Source organism: Aethina tumida, chromosome 4, assembly GCF_024364675.1.
Source record: "Aethina tumida isolate Nest 87 chromosome 4, icAetTumi1.1, whole genome shotgun sequence".
Classification (NCBI taxonomy): Eukaryota; Metazoa; Arthropoda; class Insecta; order Coleoptera; family Nitidulidae; genus Aethina; species Aethina tumida.
This window is the reverse complement of record NC_065438.1, coordinates 14,590,840-14,610,720: the sequence shown is the minus strand read 5'-3', so window position 1 is coordinate 14,610,720 and position 19,881 is coordinate 14,590,840. Positions and strand designations below refer to the sequence as shown.

The 19,881-nt window shown below is 24.4% G+C and overlaps 1 protein-coding gene across 2 annotated transcripts in view; it reads right to left on the bottom strand.

The window, feature by feature from the left end:
* LOC109607173 (general transcriptional corepressor trfA-like) overlaps window positions 1–19,881 on the bottom strand; it is a 214,501-nt gene that overhangs the window by 140,514 nt on the left and 54,106 nt on the right. The window contains exon 1 of one of the 2 annotated variants that reach the window (XM_049966836.1): window positions 18,775–18,922. The exons of the other annotated variant lie outside the window; for it this stretch is intronic. The gene's annotated coding sequence lies outside the window, so the exon portion shown is untranslated. Of the gene's footprint in view, window positions 1–18,774; window positions 18,923–19,881 lie in introns of those variants that run through there. 2 annotated transcript variants of the gene reach the window in all.

Below are 19,881 nucleotides of genomic sequence, written 5' to 3'. Positions count from 1 at the left end.
TATTTCAAATAAATAATTTAATTTAATTTTGTGTATGTAATAATTTTGTTAAAATAAATACGTATTTTAAAATTTTGACATAGTAAATTTTTTTTAATATCTTTATAATTCTTATTTTTGATTTTTATTAATATTGAGTCTATTTATTTCCGATAAATAATTGAATTGTATTTTTAATAATTTTGTATACTTCCGACATTATGTGATATTTATTTGATATTTTAATCAACTAAAATTTCTTATATAATATTTAAATTGTTTTAGGATTTTTAATTTTATTTAATTTTATACTTTTTAGAAATATTTAATTTATTTATTTCACTAAAAAATATTTTTTTTTTCAATTAATTATACTTTTTAGAAATATTCAATTTATTTATTTCACTAAAAATTAATTTATTCTTCAATTAATTATTAAATTTAATTATCTTAAAATAAATATTTTCAAATTTTGACATATGAAATTTTTTGTAATATTTTTATAATTTGTATTTTTTATTTTTATCAGTCTATTTTATTTTAATATTCAATGTATTTATTTCTGATAAATCATTAAATTATATTTTGTGTAAGTAATAATTTTTTGTTCTTCGTAAATTTTTATATGATAATTATTTAATAATTTTGTCTACGAAAATTTTTTATAAAACATTTAAAATATTTTGCTTCAATTAATTATACTTTTTAGGAATATTCAATTTATTTATTTCACTAAAAATTAATTTTTTCTTCAATTAATTATTAAATTTAATTTTCTTAAAATAACTATTTTCAAATTTTGACATATGAAATTTTTTGTAATATTTTTATAATTTGTATTTTTTATTTTTATCTGTCTATTTTATTTTAATATTCAATGTATTTATTTCTAATAAATAATTAAATTATATTTTGTGTAAGTAATAATTTTTTGTTCTCCGTAAATTTTTATATGATAATTATTTAATAATTTTGTCTACGAATTTTTTTATAAAACATTTAAAATGTTTTGCTTCAATTAATTATACTTTTTAGGAATATTAAATTTATTTATTTCACTAAAAATTAATTTTTTCTTCAATTAATTATTAAATTTAATTTTCTTAAAATAAATATTTTCAAATTTTGACACATGAAATTTTTTTGTAATATTTTTATAATTTGCATTTTTAATTTTTTATCTGTCTATTTTATTTTAATAGTCAATGTATTTATTTCTAATAAATAATTAAATTATATTTTGTGTAAGTAATAATTTTTTGTTCTCCGTAAATTTTTATATGATAATTATTTAATAATTTTGTCTACGAATTTTTTTATAAAACATTTAAAATGTTTTGCTTCAATTAATTATACTTTTTAGGAATATTAAATTTATTTATTTCACTAAAAATTAATTTTTTCTTCAATTAATTATTAAATTTAATTTTCTTAAAATAAATATTTTCAAATTTTGACACATGAAATTTTTTTGTAATATTTTTATAATTTGCATTTTTAATTTTTTATCTGTCTATTTTATTTTAATAGTCAATGTATTTATTTCTAATAAATAATTAAATTATATTTTCTGTAAGTAATAATTTTTTGTTCTCCGTAAATTTTTATATGATAATTATTTAATAATTTTGTCTACGAATTTTTTTATAAAACATTTAAAATGTTTTGCTTCAATTAATTATACTTTTTAGGAATATTAAATTTATTTATTTCACTAAAAATTAATTTTTTCTTCAATTAATTATTAAATTTAATTTTCTTAAAATAAATATTTTCAAATTTTGACACATGAAATTTTTTTGTAATATTTTTATAATTTAAAATTTTGATATATATTTTTTATAATATACTATAATACTTTATAATTCATATTTTTGTTTTATAGTAATATTTAGTTAAATATTTTTTATTCTTCGTAAATTTTTATATTTATAATATAATTATTATTAATTATGATTAAATTTAATAATAATTTTTTGTTTCAATATTGTCTATATTTTAGTTATTTTATTTATTCATTAAAATCGTTTTATAAAGAAACAAAAAAAAATACAAGGGCACTTCTATGCCATATATTTATTTAACATAGTTGATAATAAATGACATAAAACTGATAATTGAATTTAATGAATAAATTAATATATTTTAGCGTTGTCTAAAGAATATTTTAAATGGAAAATCTGTATTAGTAAAATGAAAAACGAAATTCATTAGTTTGTCTTCATAAAAGTTGAATTAATTCTGCAGTAAAGTAGCAGTAATATTAAAGTAAAGAAGATATTAAATTCTCTGCCATTTAAGTTAATTTCAATACTATACGACTTCTAATTAACTAAAACATTCCTTTAATTAAAACACTTTGGCAAGTTGCCTTAAACTGTGTCGATCAGTTTTTCATTAATAAGTCGATATTTGTATAGAATCAATCATTAATTGGTTTTCTTCCTTATTCATATTTTCTTTTTTTTATTTATTCCATTTTTAGAGGGGTGATTTCATAAATTCACAAAAGTTTCAGATTTGTTGTAAAATTGTAATAAATATAAAACAAGAATTCGATTGTCAATTTAAAATTCTGCTTAAGTAAAAGGCTTTATCGTAATTTTTCTCGCAGTTACGTACAATATTACTAAATAAGCCGTCTCGAGGTGCCCATTATTAAATTCTTTGCCATTTTAAGTTAATATCAATAGTACTTAACGACGTCTAATTACGTGAAAAAGTTCCTTTAATTAAAACCCTTCGGCACGTTGAATGCGCAAATAGAATTTTGAACAAAGCTTATTTTGTAAATAAAAGTAAGTACTCAATCGCATTAAGGAAGTGAGAAGTAAATGAGCGAGAAACATCTTTTAAAACCGCTTTGATTAAATCGGTAAAAGTCGAAAATAAAAAGTCGTTCGGTCGGCCGTAAAGAATCGTTTAATTAGAAAATAGTGGCACGTAGCGGTTCCATCGCCGTAGAAGCAGTTTTAATTCAATTTCCTCAATATTGTAAACCACTAATCCGACGCGATGTTTTCCAGGTCGAAAAAGTAAAGTAAATCTTTCGAGAAACGGGAGAGACGCTCGTAAAATGGATCCACGTCTACCTTGAATTTCCCATTATCGCATTCGGCTTCTTTACCGTGATCTCAACAGAGCAATTAGTTTTAATTATGCGTCGTGGCGCCACCCCTTTGTCCCCCGCGTTTCATCCCCGCACGCGGTAAACTGAGCCTCCGCCGTAGCTTCTGGCAGGCTCCTCCGGCACCGTCGCCGCCGCCCTCCCCCGGGCTTGATATATGGGACGCCATCTAATTGGGTACCTACGCCAGACACCTCTACGATCCGTTGAATTGTTACTGCGGTTCGGCAACCTTACACTTTTATATTTCTGCTATTGACCCCCCCAAACGTCAATCTAAATCCCAACGATGTTACTGCCGCGTTTCGGCATTATTTATAGGGGTAAATTGTTTTCGCATAATAGAATTTCTATTCCGTATTTTACTGTTTGTTTGGATGTGTTGCGTGGGTTTTATTTTTGTTGGCGGAAGGGTCTGCGTGATCTTTCGTTGTCAGCAGTTCTGGCATCTTCTGTAATATTTTTGTTTTCATATTATATTTAATGTAAACGTATATAATGATCCTTGGTATATGCCAAAAACAAAGCTTTATATTTAGTTGGATTGTTAATCTATCAAAATTTTTAGAAAAAAATTAATAAACTAAAAAACTATTTTGTACAATTTAAAAATCTAAAAATATACAGGATGCTCCATTGAAATTAACAAAGTTGATGGCACTTCCTGTGAATCCAAATTGGTTGGTTGTATTGGGTCAAATTTTATTTTATTTTTTTTTGTATAAATGTAAATTATTATAGTTAAAATTTGTAATAAACAAGATCAGGGGGTCTACCACGAACCCGAGTGAGATATCTCACCTGGTGAGTTAACTCACTTCTGAAATCAACGTGGCAACAGCGCATTTCGTGTTTATATTTGGTAAATTTTAGGGGAATTCAAATTTTAGGTTAATTTATATTTACAAATTTAAAATTTGACATCCAAACAAAATTCATACAAGTGCAAAAAATAATGTTTAATTAACTTGAAATGGTTAAAGAAAGGTTTGTGTATATTTTAATCATTAAAATATAATTTGTGAACTATCAATTTGTTTATTAGGTGTGCAAGTTTGAAATGTTTTCAACATCAAGAGTCCGTACATAAAACATATTGAAGCAAAAGATAATCACAAACAACTGCTTTGTTGGTAGGACACCCCGCTACAATACAACATATTCATTTAGTTCTTTACGAATTAATAAGATATTTTTTTTCGTGGTAAACATGACGAATGTTGAGCCAAATAAACAGCATTTGTGGTCTGTGATATTTTTTTTGTTTAATCAAAGAGAAAGGCATAGAAAAGTGATTAAATACTTATCGAGACTTACGGCAATCGTGCTGTAACCATTAAGTGGCGATTTCAATGTTATTGTCAAAAAATACGAAAATCGACCAAAGAAGTTTCAAAATGAATTACAAGTATTATTGGACAAACATGATATACAAATACAACAAATGATGGTGGAGGAGTTGAATGTTACCCGGTAAACCATTTCCGATCGCCTGAAAGCCATAGGAAAGATTCAAAAGGTTGGAAAATGGATTTCACACAAACTGAAGGAATAACGAAAAACTACGTGACATGATACTTTTACGCCATAACGAAAGGGTATCACAATCAAAAATTAATATATTTTGAAATTTTCAAAGGTAAAAAATAATGGGTAATGGGTAACGCCATCAACATTGATGCGAGATCGGATAGGTTTGGGTAGATGAAGATGTAATGTGTGCGTCCATTCCCGACAACAAATGATCAATGAACAAGATGAAGTTCTTGTTTGGAATGGTACTCATAAATTTCTTGAGAGATGAGCTAAATATATAGAAAAAGAGCGCCGATACTTTGATTAAAATCCATACTTGTCATTGTTCTCTCGTCCCAATCCAACGTATGTGCCCAAATACATTTTCAATGCAATTTAATTTTCCAGGATGTATGGTGACATTTGAAATATCTAGAGTTGTTCCACATATCTGCAATTTTGTCAATAATTGATGATGTCTTTAATAAGTAAGCATAATTATTGAAGGATTGATATCTTTTCAATTCGTACAAATGCTACATGTGTGCAAACAGTACGTTTTGTGATTTCTGGGAAATTATATTTTTCAGAAAAAACAAGAATATATACATTATAATGTTGTACTTACAATTAAGTTTTACTATTTATCTTTTTTTTTTATAAATGTTTAACCCTTCAACATTTTAAAGATATCCTTCTTATCTTGAGTGTTAATAACTTAAGCTGATGTATCTATCATATCAATGTATTTTTTACTTTTTGAATCAATTACTAATGGGAAACTTATAAACTAATTACATATGATATCTACTTGAAAACTAACTAAGATATAAAAACACAAAGCTGCAAGTAGCTACAATTTTCAAATTATATATTAACAAATGAAGCATAAAATTAAATTTACCTTACACAGGTAAACCTTTGGTGTTGAGCTAAGGATTTATAAATAGATGGAATATTTCAACAATATATGAAAGATATCTATTAGTACCCCACACAACTTAATAAACTCTACCTCACTTAATTATATGATACATTGTACAGTATAAATTAAATTTTATTCGTTAAGGTTTGATAATCTTAATTGAAAACATAATCAAATCATTTGTTTTATTAATACCTAATAAACAACGGAATTATTTTATATTAAATATTTTTTATTGCTACTGACGTAACATGGTCATAATAGATCCAAAAAATATATAATATCAACAAAACATTCAACTTGAACTCACGACAAATTAACCTAAATTTAAAACTTTATATATTCCTAATTGATGTAAATAAATATAATAATGTCTTTAAAACACTCAAGGTATCAATATATATCAACAAATCCACATAATCCGAACTCACGCAAAATGTGACAAATCTCACTCACTCAACACCAACCGTGAAAAGTCACCGGTTTTGGGTGAGATATCCCACCTGTAATACAAGTCACCGGCATTGTAAAAGGCGTTTGGACACCCCTACAAGAATAACGTCATTCGAACCGAATAAAATATCTCATAGATTTTCGTAGAAGTTCTCCTGGACTTTTTTTATTACCAAGTAATAACTTATTAATACAATGATTCAATTATTTTTATTATTTTGGACTTTATAGTGGAGAAAATATTGTAAACAAAGACGAAATGCGCTGTTGCCACATTGATGTCATAAGTGAGTTAACTCACCGGGTGAGATATCTCACTCGGGTTCGTGGTAGACCCCCAGGGCAATATTTTTGAAGAATTAAAATTTAAAGAAAATTGATTTGTATTATGTTATAGAAATCAAATATTTTAAATATGATAAATATATAAATAAATATACATTGTTGTAGATAATTTTTTTTCTTTAGACATGAAAAACAGACAATTTTTATATTATGTTTGTTGAAGTTAAAATTATTAAATATGTGGTGTATAAATAAATATGTGTAATTTAAATAAATTAATATAAAATTTTACAGAGAAAATTGATTTTAATTAGAATTAATATAAAATTATAAATAAATGTTGTAGAAGTCAAGTATGTTAAATATGACAAAGTTTAAAAATAGACATTGTTGTAGATAAATTTTTCTTTGGACAAAAAAAACAGAAGATTTTTATATTATATTTGTTGAAGTCAAAATTATTAAATTTGATGATGTATAAATAAATATACATTATTGTAGGTAAAGTTTTTATTGAACAGGATTAAAATATTTTTCTGTAATTTATATAAATTAATATAAAATCTTATAGAGAAAATTGATTTTTGTTAAAATTGATATAAAATTTGTGTATTATGTTGTAGATGTCAAATATGTTAAATATGATAATGTATAAATAAATATACGTTGTTGTAGATAAATTGTTTTTTAGACTAGAAAAACAGAACATTTTTATAATATGTTTGTTGAAGTCAAAATTATTAAATGTGGTGGTGTATAAATAAATATACATTATTGTAGGTAAAATTTATATTGAACTGGATCAAAACATTTTTGTGTAATTTAAATAAATTAATATAAAATCTTACAGAGAAAATTGATTTTTGTCAGAATTGATATAAAATTTGTGTATTATGTTGTAGATGTTAAATATATTAAATATGATAATGTATAAATAAATATACATTGTTGAAGATAAATTTTTCTTTGGACAAGAAAAACAGAAATTTTTTTTATTATATTTGTTGTAGTCATTATTATTAAATATGTTGATTTGTAAACAAATATACATTATTGTACGTAAAATTTATATTGAACTGGATCTAAATTTATATAAATTAATATAAAATCTTACAGAGAAAATTGATTTTTGTCAGAATTGATATAAAATTTGTGTATTATGTTGTAGATGTCAAATATATTAAATATGATAATGTATAAATAAATATACGTTGTTGTAGATAAATTTTTCTTTAGACAAGAAATACAGAAAATTTTTATATTATATTTGTTGAAGTCAAAATTATTAAATATGATGATGTATAAATAAATATACATAATTGTAGGTAAAATTTATATTGAAGAGAATCAAAACATTTTTGTGTAATTTATATAAATTAATATAAAATCTTACAGAGAAAATTGTTTTTTGTCAGAATTGATGTAAAATTTTTGTATTATGTTTTAGATGTCAATTATGTTAAATATGATAATGTATAAATAAATATACGTTGTTGTAGATAAATTTTTCTTTAGACAAGAAATACAGAAAATTTTTATATTATATTTGTTGAAGTCAAAATTATTAAATATGATGATGTATAAATAAATATACATAATTGTAGGTAAAATTTATATTGAAGAGAATCAAAACATTTTTGTGTAATTTATATAAATTAATATAAAATCTTACAGAGAAAATTGATTTTTGTCAGAATTGATATAAAGTTTGTGTATTATGTTGTAGATGAGAAATATTTTAAATATGATAATATATAAATAAATATACGTTGTTGTAAATAAATTTTTCTTTGGACAAGAAAAACAGAACATTTTTATATTATGTTTGTTAAAGTCAAAATTATTAAATGTGGTGGTGTATAAATAAATATACATTATTGTAGGTAAAATTTATATTGAAGAGAATCAAAACATTTTTGTGTAATTTATATAAATTAATATAAAATCTTACAGAGAAAATTGTTTTTTGTCAGAATTGATGTAAAATTTTTGTATTATGTTTTAGATGTCAATTATGTTAAATATGATAATGTATAAATAAATATACGTTGTTGTAGATAAATTTTTCTTTAGACAAGAAATACAGAAAATTTTTATATTATATTTGTTGAAGTCAAAATTATTAAATATGATGATGTATAAATAAATATACATAATTGTAGGTAAAATTTATATTGAAGAGAATCAAAACATTTTTGTGTAATTTATATAAATTAATATAAAATCTTACAGAGAAAATTGATTTTTGTCAGAATTGATATAAAGTTTGTGTAGTATGATGTAAATGTGAAATATTTTAAATATGATAATATATAAATAAATATACGTTGTTGTAAATAAATTTTTCTTTGGATAAGAAAAACAGAACATTTTTATATTATGTTTGTTAAAGTAAAAATTATTAAATGTGGTGGTGTATAAATAAATATACATTATTAAAGGTAAAATTTATATTGAACAGAATCAAAACATTTGTGTATAATTTATATAAAATCTTATAGGAAAATTGATTTTTGTCAGAATTGATATATCATTTTTATATTATGTTGTAGATGTCAAATATGTTAAATATGATAATGTATAAATAAATATACATTGTTGTAGATAAATTTTACTGTAGACAAGACAAACAGAAAATTTTTATATTATATTTGTTGAAGTCAAAATTATTAAATATGATCATGTATAAATAAATATACATTATTGTAGGTAAAATTTATATTAAACAGGATCAAAACAACATTTTTGTATAATTTATATAAATTAATATAAAATCTTACAGAGAAAATTGATTTTAATTAGAATTAATATTAACTTTTTGTATTATGTTGTAGAAGTAAAATATTTTAAATATGGTAATGTATAAATAAATATACATTGTTGTCGATAATTTTTTCTTTAGCCAAGACAATTTTTATATTATGTTTGTTGAAGTCAAAATTATTAAATATGATGGTGTATAAATAAATGTACATTATTGTAGTAACATTTATATTGAACAGGATCAAAACAACATTTTTGTATAATTTAATATAAAATTTTATAAAGAAAATTGATTTTTGTTAGAATTAATATAAATTGTTTTTGTTATGTTGTAGAAATCATATATTTTACATACGAATATTATCGTATATACAAATAAATATACATTATTGGATACAAAACATAAATATTTTGAATATGATAATGTATAAATCAATATATATTGTTGTAGATAATTTTTTTAGACAATATAAATACACAATTTTTATATTTTATCTTAATTAAATTTATGTTAAATCTTAATTAAATTAATTAATTCGACATTATTGTATCATGTTTGTAAAAATAAATTTTCAATGTATATATAAAGACATAGGATTATTTTTTTCTATATTTTACAATTACTTACTTTTGTAAATTGTATTCTATTGTATGCAACTTCAAGAAACTACACCGACAAGACAAGATAAATACAAAGCTTTTTAAACCACTGTAACATTATTGGATTAGAATACTGCACTCAGCTTAACTGCGATTAATATCACCAATTCCCTTAATTTTCTAAAAGCCCACATCAACAACTCCCACACCATCACCCTTAACGAAATTTAAAACTACTCCGTGCAAAAGCGACCGTAAGAAATAACAAGAGAACATTTTTTCCTCGTTTGAAAATCGTCTAATTATCCGGTCGTTACGAATCGAAAACGGGGCCGCTTTTCGTCGGCGTTAACAACTTTTGTCAAGCATTAAAGGCGCCCATAAAGGCGGAAGGCCGATATTAAATTTTCCATGAACAGCTGCATTACGCGGAACGACTATTTATGTTTGAACTTGTATTGAACTTCACGACGGCCGGTCGCTGAATTTTATTATTCAATCTCGGCTTATTTTACGACCGGTTTCGGTTTTATGCCGCCATCGAATTAGCGGTGGTTAGTTTAAATTCATTAGGTCGCTTCCGTTGGTGGATGTTTTAAGAGTTTTGCGGCGGATTTACACATGCGGATGCGGACCGATAGTTTGGACTAGTTTCCGCCGAATCGTTTTAGTTTAAATTAATTTTCTCCGGCGCTATCTTACGTTTATTGCATCGTCGCGGTTGCCCTAATAAATTGGAAAATTGTACGAGACTGAGGCGTAAATGTTTTGTTGGCGGAATTGTGTATCAAACACGTTTGGCAACGGTCCAAAGGGAAAATAAGATAGACGTGGGAAATGTGAAACCATTAATCATAATACTCGACAAAGTTCAAGTTTCCAGGATATTGTCTAAGTAAACATTTGTAGAAAACCTCCCCTTATAAAAACCTACTTTGTCACGACTCGTGTTTAGAATGTCGCGTATGTTTTTACAAGAAGCGTGTGTTTAAAAACTGCTTTACCTTCCGGAAAATCAAATCACAACAAACTGGTTAGCAAAAGCTGGCGAGGTGGAGGCATATTTTTTTTGCGGAATTTAAGTATTAATGAAATTACAACCCAGATTTGTTTACTTGGTCCACAAATTGCACGATATTTTAGACCCAAAAGTTGGAGGTACGAAAACACAATTTGGTCCTGTGATAATAAAATTCGCCTTCCCGAATATATTTTTTGCAACTAAATTTGAGTTTTTATTTTTTAAATTTAAGTAAACCTAATCTAAAAATCTCATACACCCTGATTTTATATCAGTGGAACTTCTAATATTTTATACAGTACTTTGGAATACCCCGAATTAATTGAGAGACTATTATAATTTTACTAGTTAATCAGTAGATTCATCACTTAAGTTAACTAATTACTTAAGTGATGAAAGAAGTATATTGATTAAACATCGTTATTCTACTTATTAATCAGTAAAATGTGGACGATTTATCTGTGAAATTGTACTAATTAATAAAAATAGAAATTATACCAATCAATCAGTCTATATGTAATAGTTAATCAATAGAATATAAGAAATTGCCTAATTATAAAGTGGCATTATACTGATCAATAAATGAAACTTACTGGATCATTCTGATACATCTGTGAAATTAATTATAGTGTAATTATATTGTTCAATGGGATAAGGGAAATTATTCTGATTAAAAAGTGGAATTACATTGATCTTTAAATGGAACTTATTAATTGATCAGTGGAATTTACTGATCAATCTATAATGTTTACTGATTCTTTAGTAGAATTAATTACAATATGGAATTCTACTGATTAATAAGTATAACTGACTGATTAATCAGAGGAACTCAGTGGTAAATAAGTGATTATGCTGATTAAAAAGTGTAATTATATTGATTAATAAGTGGAAATTATTAATTAATTGGTAGAACTTGCTGATTTCTCTGAAGAACTGATTCTTCAGTGAAATTGTATTGATTACAATATTAAATTGTACTAATCAATAAGTGAAACTTGTTGATTCTTCAGAAGAATTTACTGCTTGATCATAAGAATTGTGCTGATCTATTGGTGGAACTTATTTATTAATCAGTAGAAGTTACTAATTTATCAATGAATTTTAAGAAATAATCATTAGAATCTGTGAAACTTACTGATTCTTCAGTGAAATTGTACTGATTACAGTAAAAAGTTCTACTGTTCAATAAATGGAACTTACTGATTAATCCAAGGACTTCACTGGTACATATGTGAAATTATACTGATTAAAAAGTCGAATTACATTTATCTTTAGATGGAGCATTAATGAATGAATGAATTGTATTGATTGCAATATGGAATTATATTGATTAATAAGTGGAGAAGAACTGATTATTCAGTGAAATTGTATTGATAACAATATGGAATTCTACTGATTCTTCAGAGAAATTAAATTGAATACACTATGAAATTCTATTGATTAATAAATGGAACCTATTGATTAATCAGTAGAAGTCACTAGTAAATAAGTGAAATTATGCTGATTAAAAAGTGGAATTATATTGATTAGTAAGTAGAACTTTTAATAAATCTGTGGAATTTACTGATTACTCTGAGAAACTTATTGATTTTTCAGTGAACTGAAGTTCTGATTAATAAGTGTAACTGACTGGTCAATCAGAGGAACACACTGATAAATAAGTGAAATTATGCTAATTAAAAAGTGGAATTATATTGATTAATAAGTGGATATTATTAATTAATTGGTAGAATTTGCTGATTACTCTGAGGAACTGATTCTTCAGTGAAATTGTATTGATTACAATATGGAATTCTACTGATTCTTCAGCAAAATTGAATTGAATACACTATGGAATTCTATTGATTAATAAATGGAACTTACTGATTAATCAGAGGAACTCACTAGTAAATAAGTGAAATTATGCTAATTAAAAAGTAGAATTATATTGATTAGTAAGTAGAACTTTTTAATAAATCTGTGGAATTTACTGATTACTCTGAGAAACTTATTGATTTTTCAGTGAACTGAAGTACTGATTAATAAGTGTAACTGACTGCTCAATCAGAGGAATTCACTGATAAATAAGTGAAATTATGCTGATTAAAAAGTGGAATTATATTGATTAATAAATGGAAATTATTAATTAATTGGTAGAATTTATTGATTACTCTGAGGAACTGATTCTTCAATGAAATTGTATTGATTACTATATTGAATTCTACTGATTCTTCAGCAAAATTGAATTGAATACACTATGGAATTCTATTGATTAATAAATGGAACTTACTGATTAGTTAGAGGAACTCACTAGTAAATAAGTGAAATTATGCTGATTAAAAAGTGGAATTATATAGATTAGTAAGTAGAACTTTTTAATAAATCTGTGGAATTTACTGATTACTCTGAGAAACTTATTGATTTTTCAGTTAACTGAAGTACTGATTAATAAGTGTAACTGACTGCTCAATCAGAGGAATTCACTGATAAATAAGTGAAATTATGCTGATTAAAAAGTGGAATTATATTGATTAATAAATGGAAATTATTAATTAATTGCTAGAATTTGCTGATTACTCTGAGGAACTGATTCTTCAGTGAAATTGTATTGATTACAATATGGAATTCTACTGATTCTTCAGCAAAATTGAATTGAATACACTATGGAATTCTATTGATTAATAAATGGAACTTACTGATTAATCAGAGGAACTCACTAGTAAATAAGTGAAATTATGCTAATTAAAAAGTAGAATTATATTGATTAGTAAGTAGAACTTTTTAATAAATCTGTGGAATTTACTGATTACTCTGAGAAACTTATTGATTTTTCAGTGAACTGAAGTACTGATTAATAAGTGTAACTGATTGCTCAATCAGAGGAATTCACTGATAAATAAGTGAAATTATGCTGATTAAAAAGTGGAATTATATTGATTAATAAATGGAAATTATTAATTAATTGCTAGAATTTGCTGATTACTCTGAGGAACTGATTCTTCAGTGAAATTGTATTGATTACAATATGGAATTCTACTGATTCTTCAGCAAAATTGAATTGAATACACTATGGAATTCTATTGATTAATAAATGGAACTTACTGATTAATCAGAGGAACTCACTAGTAAATAAGTGAAATTATGCTAATTAAAAAGTAGAATTATATTGATTAGTAAGGAGAACTTTTTAATAATTCTGTGGAATTTACTGATTACTCTGAGAAACTTATTGATTTTTCAGTGAACTGAAGTACTGATTAATAAGTGTAACTGACTGCTCAATCAGAGGAATTCACTGATAAATAAGTGAAATAATACTGATTAAAAAGTGGAATTATATTGTGCAGTTTGCTGATTAATTTGTAGACTTACTTACTTACTTACTAAATCATCAGTAAAATTGTATTGATTACAGTATTGAATTATACTAGTCAGTAAGTGAAACTTGTTGATTCTTCTGAAGAATTAGCTGCTTGATCATAAGAATTGTGCTGATCTATTGGTGGGACTTACTTATTAATCAGTAGAACTTACTAATTTATCAATGAATATTAAGAAATAATCATTGGAACTTATTGATTAATCAATGGGATTTACAGAGGCAGAATTTTTTCTTCTGTAATATAACATAATATTGAAATTATTTAGAAGAGAGATGGATATTGTTAATAGTACACCACAATGATATAAAATAAACATTAATGTAAATTTAATGTGGGATACAGCAAATAATGTTTTCATAATTTTATTAAATTAAAAGAACGGAAGTAAAAGTTCATATTTCAGACAATAAGCAGAGTAAGGAGTAATAAAGTTATGGGATATAATAACTTCAACTAATCTACAATAATTATTACTTAAATCCCCGATAAGAACAATAAAGCTCCGGCCTAATTTGGCTTCAATAATAAATAAATCCGGCGACCTGCAATATTTCTTGAACCCTATTTATTATGCAAAATCGCCATGGATTTTCCTTTGGGTCTTTAAGGCTTCTTATCGCGGCTATATTCCTAAGACTTAATCCTCCTTATCCGGATTACATTTTAACAAATAAGTCTGCCAACTTCGATCAAGTAGAAAAAACCCAAAGTTTGAATATTCAAGTGAGTCTTAGCTCGGAGAAAAAATGCACAATTTGATTTTATCGCGAAGTCCCATCAGTACCGCCAACCAATTATATTTATATATTGTAATCAGGAAGGATAATCCTGCACGCGCATGTTTCTCGCTCAGGGGAAATAAATACGGCTCATTCTCGGAATAATAAACCGGAACCCGATTTGGATTAAAATTGACGGGACAACGCCACACAACAGCATCGAATATGCAATTCATTGTCCCGGATCGTGTGCATGCTAAAAAAGTGTCCGTGTTTCAGTTTACAGTGATTAACATAAATTGATGGCATATGTTATGTGATAACGCGTCCTGAAACTGGCACGTGTAATATTTATAACGCATCAGTTAATATGTGAATGCAGATCGATGCCATTTGAATATGTAGATTGTGATCTGAATTAAACACGAAGTTTGCAACTTCCAAGAATCGGATGGAGGACTGTAAATGAGTTTAATCATTTACGTCGAAGACCAAAATACACACGTGGGTACATTTAATGGAGGAATGTGACATATTTGGGGGGTGACTTGTTGAAACTGACTAAGTAAATGTGGGTGTAATGTTAGATGGTTGACACTGATAGGGTGTTATGCCACCACTTTGAATAAAATATTTATAGAGTAATGGGAGAACGTTCAGAGATTACATATACCTAAATAAATAATCAATATGTAGTACATAAATAAACAGTAAAAGAGGACTACTGTTTTAAATATATTACAAAAACCATATATTTTTAATAATAGTTTACTGTTTCAATAAATATATTAATTTCAATAATAATTTAAACAATTTTTATTAAAAAACTTGACCACTAAACAAAAATATTAAATTGTAATATATGATTGACTATTACATTTAAAATAAAATTATATATACTTTTTTACCTTTAAAATATAAAATGTATATAAAAATTTCTTCTATAATAAAATTGACAATAGATTTTTAAAATATTGAGAGACTAGTAAATTTTAATAAAAGTCCATTTAGTTTTACTTTCACATTTTATACCACGAATATCAACCAGATTAAAATATTAAAATTCAATTGTTGGATGAATTATTTGCTTTGTATATTAAGTATTTATTTCAATATTAAAATTTATCAAGTTTTATTAAAATTTGTTAGCGTTTCAATTGTTGGAATATTACGAAATCAACTCATATTTGATCCGTATAAAATAACCATATAAAACCTATTTTATGGTCATATTATAACATATTTTATCAGAAGTATTGTTGAGACATTTTAGAACATGTTTATTAAATAAATGACTAGTCTAAATATACCTATTATATATTATATATATTATTTATTATAATAACTATTAAAATAGTTTAAAAAGTTATTGTTTAATAACAACGACATCAATAACAAGAAAAATATTAAAATTTTGATATGGAAAACTTCTTAATGGTTACAATTTTATAATGAGGATGGTAAAATAATTTTGAGACAAAAAACTTATGAGTAATTATTATAATTGGATTTATTATTATTTTCAAATTTTATTGCACAAGAAATTTATTTTATGTTATACTCCTCTCAGTTAAAATGATAAAATTCATATAAAATTCTCTTACTTTATAATTTTTATATCTAAGCCCACAGAAAATAAATTTGAATGACCTATTTTACAAAATAGTAATAATAAAATATTAAAGAAAAATTTTAGTGGATATAATTGTTGAGTAATATGTGTAATTTTCAGTGGAAAAGTTAAAGATGTTTGTTAATTAATATCAGAATGTTTTAATTTTTATTGGATGCCAAATTGTTAAGTATATTTTGGAACAAAACTAATAATAGTTAATGATTATTTTAAGAAAAATTTTAATGAATTTCTTTGCAACATTTTCAAAATAAAAGTATACTTTTATGATGACATTCTAATATTATTATTTATTTGAAACATAAAATTTATTGATATCTAAAATATTTTAATGATACATAATTTTGACACAAAAAACTTTTTATTGGTTGTAATTATTTACAATTTTATTGTATATAACATATATTTAGCCAATTCAGAATTTAATTTTAGCAATTTTTCTATTTAAATACAGAATGTTGAGTATTCTGTTTTTATAAAAATCTATAACATTTGATAATAAAAATTCAATGGACGAAATTGTTCAGGAATATTTGAAATTTTTAGTTATTTTAATATTTTTAAAATATATTTTATACTTACAAATTACTTAATATATAATATATATATATATATATATATATATATATATATATATATATTGGTATTTTTATGATTTAATAAATTTAGTACTATACTAAAATTAATTATTTTAATTTTATTATAATTATGTATTATTTTGTATAAGATATAATTTTGTAGATTTTTTATATACATTTTGGTCATGTAATAAATTTAATATGACTTTAAGATGAATTTTGAACAATATAAAAATACGAAATATTTCTTATTATTGATAGTTAAAAGAAAGTATAAACATAAAAATTATTAAACTACAAAATTTTTTAATAATCAATAATGTTAAGACAAAAAAAATATTTTTTAATGTGATTTGTCTGAGACAAAATTTTCAGAACGATTTTTAAGGTAATAAAATTAATTATAAATTTTATTATTTATAACTATATAATGCATTTTATGTCAATTTTATACATTCATACATTAAACAATGTTAAATATGAATTATTTCTTATTGAGAGTCAATTGAAATGAATAAAATCTTTTAATGAGCAGTAATTTTAAATTAAAAAAATGATTTTTTATTGTAATTTCTCTGGGAGAAAATTTTCAGAAGCAATTTTTGAGATAATAAAATTAAATTTAATATTAATTTTATTACAATTACAACTTTTTGTGTAAGATATAATTTTGTATTTTTTTTTTACATACATTTTGGTCATGTAATAAATTTAATATGACTAATAAATATCTATCTTTAAATCTAAAATATTTAAATGATATAATAAATTTAATATAAATAGTAAAAATTTAATAGGAAATTTATTGTTGAATAAAATCTTTTAATGAGCAGTAATTTTAAGTCAAAAAAAATATTTTTTATTGTTATTTTTCTGGGACAAAGTTTAGTGAAACAATTTTTGAAATAATAAAATTAAATTTAATATTAATTTTATTACAATTATATAATATTTTGTATAATATATAATTTTGTAGATTTTCATTTACATATATTTTTATATACATTATTGATACTATTGAAAATCTAATAAATAATATAAAATATGGATTAATTTTTATAGATGATCGAAAGTAAAACATAAATATAAAATTTACAAAACTTTTTAACGACGAATAATTTTTACCGAAAGAAGTTATTACATTATTAAAATTATATAATGTTTGTGATTTTCAGTTAGTATGAAAATGTATTGCTTTATTGTTTTTATAAAGTATATATTTTGTGTTCACAATTTTATTAATTTTAAGTAACTTAAATAAAATAAAATCATATTTGTAATTTTAAATGTTTGTATACATTTTATTATTTTAATAATAAAATAAAAATTAATATTTAATAGTAATACAAAATATTTGATAATAATAATACACTTAATAATATTAATAACAATTTTTATAATATTCCATTTTCTGAGTATCTTGTTTTATATTATTTTTTAATATTTACCAAAAAATTTGAAAGCCTTCTATATATCTTTTTTATTTATTCTCAGTATAAATTCCTTATTACTATTATGTGGTAATTTCTCATATTAGTAACATCTAATCAAGATTTTTCAATTCACGAATAATTTATTAAACTGTAAAAAAGGTATGTTTATCAATCCCACGATATAACCTAAGAAAAGCGCAGGTGAAACCCATGCGGCCGATCCGGCCTACCACATTGACAACCCCCCCAGGTCGCTCACCACCCCAACTTTTATCGATACAACTCGAACCGCCAACCGCCAACCGCAAACCGACCGCCGATCATCATACCACCATTCCAACCGAACCCCGGAAGTAACGCAACATTCAAATCACTACTCACCGGAAGACATGGTGCCTAAACCCATCGTGACAGCAGCTGTTGACCGACAGTAACGCACCGCAAATACCCGAACTTATCGATGTGCGAATCGCGGCCGCCGCCAAACGGGATGACAGTCCGCGGGACCGTCCGTGATCGTCCTGACGCCGGTCTGGTTCTCTCTCGTCCACCTGTTCAGGTAGCAAGGATGTGTCGGTGCCGACGCCCTGGATACAAGTCCACGTTTGGCTGAGCGCCGCGACGCTGCCGACGCCTGCGCCCGGTCAGGACACAGTCGCCTCAATCGCGGAACCGAAGGGAATTTTGACGGGCGACGTTCGATGCTATTTTTAAACTTTAATTATCGAATTGAAATGTGTAAATGTGTTTTACTAGTTTCAGTAAACTGTGCAAATTTCCTGAAATCATTCATTCATATTTTAGCTCTTTAAATATTTAAAATGTAAACTTTATTCATTTTATACAGCACATTTATTATAAATCAGATTTTGTTTTAAAAATATAATATAAATAGTATTAAATTAAATTCATTAAATTAAAGTTCATTAAATAATAACTTTTTCATAGTAAAAACTATTATTAAATTTTACATAAATAAGAATTCTTGTAGTTTTATTATAAGACTATTTTTGATATATACAGGGAGGTAACTAATAATACAGAATGGAAAAATTGTTGATGAAATTTAGTACTAGAAACAATTTAAAAATAAATGTCAATTCATAACTAAATAAAAAATATAGATAACAGAAAATTAGTATTATTTTAGTCTTATTAAAATATTAATAATTATTTAAACTAAGGGTTAAAATTATCATAGGGTATAAATAATTATTAAATTTGTTTATATATTTTAAAATGAATTGTGACTGTTAATAATTAATAAATAATAATATCTTTATAATATTGATAAAATTTTCAAAATCTTTATTTCAGAATTAGTTAAGTAAATAAGTAAAATTATTTTTCAGATCACAAACTCCATTACTATTACAATATTTTTAGACTTATTAAAATATTTATGTTTTCTAAACTACGAGTTAATATCTATACAGAATAGAAACAAATACAACTTCATTACAAGAAAGTTATATTCAGTTCATAATT